The sequence below is a fragment of the Nicotiana attenuata genome, chromosome 6 (genome assembly GCF_001879085.1).
Source record: "Nicotiana attenuata strain UT chromosome 6, NIATTr2, whole genome shotgun sequence".
In the NCBI taxonomy this organism is placed as follows: Eukaryota; Viridiplantae; Streptophyta; class Magnoliopsida; order Solanales; family Solanaceae; genus Nicotiana; species Nicotiana attenuata.
The window spans coordinates 70,017,053-70,027,302 of record NC_031994.1 but is presented as its reverse complement, the minus strand read 5'-3'; positions in this window follow the sequence as shown (position 1 = coordinate 70,027,302).

Genomic DNA, 10,250 nt, shown 5'->3' with positions numbered 1-10,250 from the left:
CAAAGAGGTAAACATTTTGCACATTAAGCATGAAACATGTAAGAAAATCAGATAAAGCCAAATACAACAATATATCTAAGCTCGAATTCTGAACCCTGAACCAGAGATTCTGGGTTCTTTCCCCAGCAGAGTCGCCAGAGCTGTCACACCTCCTTTTTACTTACTACACCCTGGAAGGGTATAATAAAGGGAGTTATTTCCAACTTGAAGTGACAATCGAAACGGGATCATTATTAAGATTCAGAGTCGCCACTTGGGAGATTAATGGTGTCCCAAGTCACCGGTTGAATCCCGATCCGAGGAAATTATGACTCTGTTAACAGTCCGCGAACTAGAACTCCGAGTAAGGAATTCTGTTAACCCTGGGAGAAGGTATTAGGCATTCCCGGATTCCGTGGTTCTAGCACGGTCGCTCTACTGTTGTATTTGCTTTTACCTGATTTTAAAACATGTTCTAACTTACGTGCCCTTTATTAATAAACCGCTTTTATTTATATTTTTCATTTTTAAAAGAATTGCAACGTCGTGAAAATGCGTCTTGAACCACGTCGCACCAGTGCACCCGTGGTTGTCAACACATTTCGAGTCCGTTGAGATTTGGATTTGGGTCACATAAATGTGCACCCGTATTTAGGAAGGTAAATTTATTTAAAATACGCGCCTAAAGTAGCTAGCGTGTTATTATCTTTGGGGAAGGCCGTGAAATTCGCTAAACGGCACGTCCCGAGATCTAAAATATTTTATGTAAGTATTTAAAGAGGGCCATGCAATTCACGTATTGTTGTTTGGCGCGGCGCGCCTCATTTTTATTTGAGGCCTTTCTAAAAGAGGCTACGGTTCTCTATTAAGGGATTGTCTCTAAAGGGCTTTAATTAACGGGCCCAAAGCTTATATCTAAACTAAGTCTACGATTTGAAAGAACAAGAGTCCTTAATATATTTGCTTCAAATCTGGCCCAGTAGAAGAAAGGCCAAAACTACCATTTCAGGGTCGGCTATTTAGCCTTGGGCCTCAACGCAGGCCTAATATAAGAAATAACTGGGCCAGGTATCCTACACATTAGAATTTAACTCCAGATTTGTTCAGTTCACCAACATCAACTCAATTCTGATAATTTGTAATCAGATCGGGCTAAACTAATGAGACCTTACAAACAATTAGCAAAATCCAATGGTTAGACTAGCGTAGTTAAAGCTCACTGAGAAATAAACACGAAACCTACTGTATTGGCTTTTTTTGGTTTTGTTTTTTTTGAAAGGCAAAACGCTGGGTTAAAACCGACGTAAGAATCATTTTAGTCTATGCTTAACCAATGTTCCATTTAAACACACTAATAAGACTGGACCTTGACTGCACAAATACAATTCACAGTCTGATAAAAAATGCTCAAGTTATTCAAATCTCAACTACTGCTACTACGTATCTAACATGTGTTTAGGAGATTAAACGTCCATACAATCCAGTGCAGTCCATGAAGTCCTAATTAATACATTTCAAACATTGCTTAAATATATCAAATAAACCAAAAGGCTGAGCTAGACAACAGCGAGCAAGTGGTTCTTCATTATTCGACTTCAAATGTATTCATACATGCCGATATGATTCCAATATCTCTTGAGTCTGAGAATATACCTGGAATTGGAATAGAAATGAAGAAGAGGTAAGTCAGCTAAGCAGTAGCTAACAGCAGCAAAGGCAGTTCCAACATCAGAATCAACAACCAGCAAATAGGTTTGGACTAATTTGACCCAGAAATGAGAGTAAGTGAACAACAACTACTGACATGCTAAAACAGGCTTAAACGAATCCAAACACCCTTCGAAATTGACCCAGGAGCTTCAGAAACAAGTCAGCAATCAACCCTAAGCTAGAGGATGCACTTCAATCACCAAATCTCGAACTTAGCTTGAAATTCAATAGAACAGTACCCCTTTTTTTGAGTTTTCTGTTATGCTTTTCTATATTATTTTTTTAGTTTTTTTTTTGAATTTTCTGTCTCAGATCTGGAAAATTGAGAGAGTACTTTTGGGGGGGGAACTTTTAGGCTGAAAAACTTTTTTTCTCAAGGCAAATGAATGCCTATTTATAGGTGAACTTAAGGTCCAATTTCAGATTTTCCTTTTACCCCTTAGTCTCTATTCTAATTTCAGTGTTTACCCTTTATTTTCTTACTTGTTACACAAGCAACTACCTTAAGTTTATTAGAACCTACACTATAGTCCATCCTAGAAGGTTCTATACTTATTACAATCCCTATTCTATCCTTACCCCCTTCAAAAATTACCAAATCTGATAAAAGTACCCTTTTCCCATGCCTAAACTACCCTTTGAACCTCCTGAAATTACTATCATAGTCCCAAATGACTTTAGTCCTCTTTCTACCCTAATTGAATCCATCTGCTATGGCCAAATTCATCTAATTAACAACTAATTGAACCGGGCATTATACTGAAGTATTGTTAACAGCAATCACTGATTAGCCAAAAGAAGTACTAAAACATATTAAGCTGAAACAAACAATACACACAAGATTGATTGAAACTGATCAAAAGAAAATAGGCTAATAAGCAAATTATTGGATTATCAAATCAACAACGACTGTTAACTACACTAAACAGAGGCAGAAATGCTAATCCCTATGTCAAACTACACTAATTCGACTGAACATGTCGAGTGACTCCAATAAAATTAAACTAAGTCATAAACATGCATTCCCTAATCAAAATAAACACAGGGTCGAACTGACAGTCAATCAAAATGGAGATCACAAAATAGAATTAAACCAGATAAAGGATCAAAACGAACAAAACATTTGACATGGGAACACTAATCAGGTGAGGAGAACTAAGCTATACAATTAACATGGGGAGAATTAGACAAAACAATTATCCGATTTCAGAACCAGTAATTACAAACCTAATCTAAAACCTAACACACTAATTAGAAACTAATCTAATCTTAACAGCACAGAAAATCAAACACAAAAGGGAAGAGGACTCATCTGTACAACTACTAAAGTCGCATAGCTCTTCAGATTCAAAATTCGACTATTTCCGGTGAGATTTGAATGCTAATGATGACAAATTCCTCATGAGGGAAGTGAAGAGGTCACGTGGTATCAATTTGGTGGGGTTTGGAGAATTTAGGGTTTTGGCCGGATTTTTGATCGGATATTTGAGCAATTCCGGCCATGTTCGAGACAAGTGGCTATGGGGGTTGGGTAGAGGAAGTTAAGGCGGTTCTGTGGTGTGAGTTTGGGACCATTTGGCGTAACCGGCGACTTGGCCGGAAAACTTTAAAGGGATATTCGACGAGTTCCAGTAAGATTTGAAAGCAAAGGACAGTGGATTCAGGTAAAGGAGGAGAAGGGGAATCTGGGGTGTAATTTTGGGGTTGATCGGAGCATCGCCGCCGGCGGCGGCGATTTCCGGCCGGCGGCGGATGGCGGAGGACGGCGGCGACACGGTGGGGCGGTGGTGGTAGGGGTGATGTACGAGGAAGACCAGTTTGGTCTCTGATCTATAACATGTTTTATTACACTTATATTGAGAAGGCTTGGGTGATCCTGGACCGTCGGATCATGGGAAATGGACGGATAGGATTGATTGACGCCAAACGGCGTCGTTTTGCAAAAAGGGGGGGGAAACTGGACCGGATGGGGGTATTGGGCCTGGGGTTTGGTACGTGGGTTGGAGAATTTTCTTTTGGGCCAGAATAATTAGCCCAATTCGGGCATAAGACCACCTTCTCCTTTTAAAATCCTCTTTATTCAATTTATTTTTATTTTGTATTTTCTTTTATTTATTTTGCTTTTGTATTTTTTTGTATTTTTGTATTTATTTATTTTTCTGATTTTATTAAATGCTAAAACAAAGCAAAGACCTAATTACACTATTTAACTCCTAAAATTATTATTTAAAACTCTATTTAAAGATAAATGCAATAATTAGCAATGCAAAGAAACTATTTTCTTGCAACTTTCTAAAAACTGAATAATACCTAATTAATACTAAAATTGTGGAATTAAATCCCTAAATGCCAATGCATATTTTTTGTATTTTCATATAAAATGCAACCAATTAACGCAAAGATTTAACAAAAATTCAGAAAAATTGTAAAATAATTAAGAAATCAATTATTTGAAACTTTTGGAATAATTTGCTTAGGGCAAAAATCACGTGCTCACACGCCTTACTCCACAACATCGCGAACTTGATTGCCTACTAGCGATTGCAATGCTCCTGCCCATAACCTTCCATGAACGCGTCCCCAGGCATGCGAATGCAGAAAAAAAGCCTCATCTCAAAATCCTTCTTCACGAATGAGAGGGCCCCTCTCAAACGTGATGGACACTAGGTACTAGAAAAATCAGCAATCTCCAAACATGCTCCAGGTGTCCTTCATCGCGAACACGAGGGGCCCTCGCGAACGCGATGAACATTAGACACTAGAAAAATTAGCAATCTCCAACCATGCTCCGGGTGGTCCGAAACTCACCCGACCCCTGAGACCCCATCCAATCATAAAACAAGTCCTAATAACTTATTCAAACTAATTCAAATGCTCAAAACACCACAACTAACATGAAAACCACGAATCTTAGGTCAAAATCCATCTCTTAACTTCCAAACTTTCCGACTTCGCCAAACACGTATGAATCATGCCCAAACATTCCAGATTACAAGCAAACTTTGCACACCAATTCCAATCAACTAAATGAACTTATCAAAAGTCCTTGAACACCAATCTCAGCTCGATATCATCAAAGTCAACTTCCGGTCAAACCTATGAACTCTTTAAACCTTCAAATTGCTAACTTCCGGCAAATAGAGACAAAACATTCTAGGAGCCTCCAAATCCAAATCTGTATATCCCTAAGTCCAAAATCACTATACGAACTTATTGAAATCATCAAATCCTGATTCCGAGGTCGTTTACTCAAAAGTCAAACCTTGGTGAACTCTAGAAACTTAAGCTTTCAAAAATGGAACTAAGTGTTCCAAACCACTCTCAAACCTTCCCAAAACCAAACCAACCATCTCTATAAGTCAAAAAACAAAAAAAAACATACAGGAAGCATCAAATCAGGAAGGAGGCTCAAATACACAAAATAATTGGCCGGGTCGTTACATTCTCCCCCTCTTAAACAAATCTTCATCCTCGAACGAGTTTAGAATCATACCTGGAATGCCAAAAAGATGAGGATATATGCTCCTCGTATCATGCTCGGTCTCCCAAGCTGCTTCTCGACCAATTGACTCTCCACTGGACCTTCTCTGATGTAATCTCTTTCGACCTCAACTCCCGAACCTACCTATCCAAAATGGCCATCGACTCTTCTTCATAAGCCAGATTCTCATCCAACTGCGCTGAACTGGAATCCAACACATGTGACTAATCTTCATGATACTTCCGATGCATAGAAACATGAAACACCAAATGAAATCCCGACAAAGTTGTGTGGCAAAACAAGTATATATGCTACCTTACCAACTCTCTGTAAGACCTCAAATGGGACTAATATACCAAGGGCCCCTTCATCCAAAATTTCATCACGCCCTTCATAGGTAAAACTCTAAGAATAACCTTTTCACCTTCCATGAAAGCCATATCACAAACCTGCCTATCAGCATAAATCTTCTGCCTGGACTGCATTGCACGAAGCTGCTCCTGGATCAGCTTCACCTTCTCCAAGGAATCATGAACACAATTTGTGCCCAACAACTTAGCCTCACCAGGCTCAAACCAACCAATCGGAGAACGACATCGCCTCCCATATAATGCCTTATACGGAGCCATCTGGATACTAGACTGGTAGTTGTTATTGTAAGCAAACTCCGCTAATGGTAGAAACCTGATCTCATTTGCCTCCGAAATTAATAACACGGGCTCTCAACATATCCTCAAGGATTTGAATGGTCCGCTCAGATTTCCCATCTGTCTGAGGGTGAAATGTTGTGCTCAGCTCCACTTGCGTGCCTAACTCATATTGAACTGCTCCCCAAAAGTGCAATGTGAACTACATGCCCCGTTCCGAAATGATAGAAACAACCATGCCATGCAAACATACAATCTCTTTGATGTAGATTCGAGCCAACTTATGTGAAGTGTAAGAAGTCATGAACAGAATGAAATGCGCAGACTTGGTCAATCTGTCCACAATGACCCAAAAGATTCAAACTTCCTCAAGGTCCGCCGTCAATCATACCACAAATTCCATGGTAATACGCTCCCACTTCCACTCTGTTATATCTAACCTTTGAAGCAAACCACCGAGTCTATGATGCTCACATTTGACTTGCTGACAATTAAACATCGCGAAACATGCCCAACAATGTCTCTCTTTATCTTCCGCCACCAATAATGCTTCTTCAAGTTACGATACATCTTCGTAGCACTTGGATGAATAGAATATCGTGAACTATAAGCCTCTTCAAGAATCAACTCCCTTAAACCATCCACATTAGGAACACAAATCCGACCCTGAAATCGCAATACCCTATCATCACCAATAGCCACCTCCTTAACACCACCTCGCAACACCGTGTCCTTAAGGACAATCAAATGGAGACCATCATACTAACGAGCCTTAATGTGCTAAAGCAAGGACGACTATGAAACACCACAAGCAAAGAGTCTGCTAGACTTAGAAATATCCAATCTCATGAAACGGTTGACCAAAGCCTTAACATCAATAGCCAAAGGCCTCTCTACAACTGGAATAAATGCCAAACTCTCCATACTCTTTGCCTTCCTACTCAAATCATCTGCTACAATATTAGTCTTACCCACATGATACAAGATAATAATATCATAGTCCTTCAACAACTCCAACCACCTCTGCTGCCTCAAATTCAAATCCTTTTTCTTGAACAGATTCCAAAGACTCTGGTGATCAGTGTAAACCTCTCAAGACGCACTGTACAAGCAGTGCCTCTAAATCTTGAGCATGTGTACAATAGCTACTATCTCCAAATCATGAACCGGGTATTCTTCTCACGAGGCTTCAATTGGTGCCACGCATAGGAAATCACCCTACCGTCTTGCATCAACACACACCTAAGACCATCACGTAAAGCATCACAATAGATAGTATACATCCCTGATCCTGAGGGAAATACCAAAACTGGAGCTATAGTCAAAGCAATCCTGAGCTTCTGAAAGCTCTCCTCACAATTGTCAGACCATATGAACGAATGCCCTTCTAGGTCAACTTGGTTAATGGAGCTGCAATAGATGAAAATCCTTCCACAAAGCAATGATAGTAGCCACCCAAGCCCAAGAAACTCCCGATCTCTATAGCGCTAGAAGGTTTAGGCCAACTCTAAACTGCCTCAATCTTCTTTCAGTCAACCTTTATCCCATCAGTAGACACCACATGGACAAAGAATGCCATCGAGTCCAACAAAACTCACACTTGGAGAATTTAGCATACAACTTCTTCTCCCTCAGAATCTGAAGCACAATCCCCAAATGCTGCTCGTGCTCCTCAGTACTACAAGAATATACCAAGATATCATCAATGAACATAATAAAAAAGAATCCAAATATGGCTGGAACACATTGTTCTCAAATATATGAAAGTTGTTGGGGCATTAGTGAACCAAAGGACATCACCAGAAAACTCATAATGACCATAATGAATCCTAAAAGTCGTCTTAGGGATGTTTGAGGCCCTAATCTTCACCAGGTGATAATCCAGTCTTAAATCAATCTCCGAGAACACCCTGGTACCCTGAAGCTGATCAAATAAATCATCAATGCGAGGCAATGTATTGTTCTTGATAGTGACCTTGTTTAACTGTTGTGATCGATGCACGCCCTCATAGAACTGTCCTCTTCTTCTTCTTCACGAACAACAGGGGCGCACCCCAAGGAGAAGCACCCAGCCTAATGATTCCCTTATCCAACAACTCCTGCAACTGCTCATTCAACTTTTTCAACTTAGCTGGAGCTGTGCGATATAGTGGAATAGATATAGGCTGAGTACCCGACACCAAATCAATACCAAAGTCAATATCCCTATCAGGTCGCATGCCCGGTTGGTCTGTAAGAAACACATCTAGAAACTCCCTTACTACTAGGACCGAATCAATAGTAGGAGTATCAACACTAACATCTCTAGCAAAATCTAGATACGCTAAACACCCATTTTCAATCATCCATTGAGCCTTCAGAAATGAAATCACTCTACTAGGAGTGTGACCAAGAGAACCCCTCTATTCCAACCTTGGTAACCCCGGAATAGCCAACGTGACAGTCTTAGCGTGAGAATAAAAAATAACGTGATATGGATATAGCCAATCCACACCTAAAATCACATTAAAATATACTATATTAAGCAATAGAAGATCAACCTTAGTCTCGTAACCCCCCTTAGTAACTACACAAGACCAATATATACGATCCACCAAAATGGAATCACCAACAAGTGTAGATACATGAACATGAATATCAAGAGAATCACAAGGCATATCTAAATAAAGAGCAAAATCCAATGACACAAATGATTAGGTAAACCCCGAATCAAAAAACACAGAAGCATCTCTATGACAAGCTGAATCCATACATGTAACCACCACATCTGAGTCCATAGCCTCGGGTCTACCCGAGAAAGCATAGCATCAAGACTGATAACCATCGGTCTGACCACCACCACCCTGGCCCCCTCCTCTAGGATTAACTCTAGCTGCATGCCCTCCCCCTCTAACTGACTGGCCAGGGGATGAAGCAACCAGTGTGGGAACCACTGTCTAAGAAGTCTGTGGGGCTACGCCTCTATCAAGTTTGGGACAATGCCTCCTCACATAGACAAACTCCACACTCAATATAACCCCCAGCTGACGGAGGCTCCTGAACCTGAATCTCTCCCTGATGGCCTGAATGGCCACTAGAAGAACCCTAAAAAGATGGAGCACGGTATAAACTCACTAGGAGATCACAAAAAAATGATGTAACTAGAATGCTAAAGTACGGTCGAGACACTGCATCCCTGGCAACATGCTGCGTAGAATAAGATGGCCTACCATGATGGCCTCTAGCAAACTGACCTCTACCTCTAGATGAGGTACCACTCACTACTAGAATGACAAGGCCTTTTATCCCTCATCATATCCTCTATCCTATAACTACGGATACGCTCAATCCTCCGATCTATCTCCACGGCCTGATAAAAAGTAGTCCTAATATCTGACTCTCAAGCCATGGAAATCCTTATACCATAAGTGAAACATTCAATGAATCACCTCACCTTCTTTGCATTTGTGGGGATCAAGAAAGAAGTATGACGAGACAACTTTGTGAATCTCGCCTCATACTCAGTCACATTCATGCGATCCTGCTGAAGGCGCTCAAACTGACCCCTCGACTCATCCCTCCTGGTATGTGGGATGTACCTCTCTTGAAATAAGTGCGAAAACTGAGTCCAAGTAAGAGGAGATGAACTTGGTGGCCTACCCAGCTCATACGTCTGCCACCTTCTCCTAGCAGCCCCTCTCAACTTGAATGTAGTAAAGACCACACCATAGGACTCTACCAAAACCAAATTATGAAGCATATGATGACATTTGTCTAGATAATCTTGTGCATCCTCAAATGATTCTCCATCAAAGTGAGGAAAATGTAACCTCTGAAATCTCTCAAGCCTCTTTTGCTCCTCAGTAGACATAGCAGGCTCAACCATGGGTCTAGAAACCATTATAGGCTGCCAGCCACCAGCTGGCAATAGTCTAAAACATCACTGTATCCTGCTCCAGAGTACGAGTGAGAAGGGTTTGAGCTCCCCCTCCAGCCTGAGATGTTGATGGGGCCACTAGAACCACTCCAGTTTGAGTCAAAACATTGATAAAGCTGACCATCTTGACCATAACATCCTGAAATACTGGTGTAGCAACAAAAACCTTTGGATGCAGAGCTGGAATTGGTGCCTCAACATGGTCATCAATAATTTGATCCTCCACCTGATAAGCAGGTGGGTCCTATGATAATGCACTGGCATGCGCACGGGCTACCGTAGGTGCTCTACCTCTCGGCGCAATAGTGCAGCCCCTAGTGGGAGCCTTGGCCCTACCCCGGCCTCTCCCTCTCCTGGCTACAGTTGGTGGTGTTGCCTCTTTGTCACCTGTTGTTGCTTCTGAAACGCGAGTTCTCGCCACCAGTGAGAGAGTAGAAGAGAAAGATTTAGACTTAGACAATAATCAACGCACGGTAAGGAATCAACAAAGGGGAGAGTTCCTAAAGTCCTACAGCCT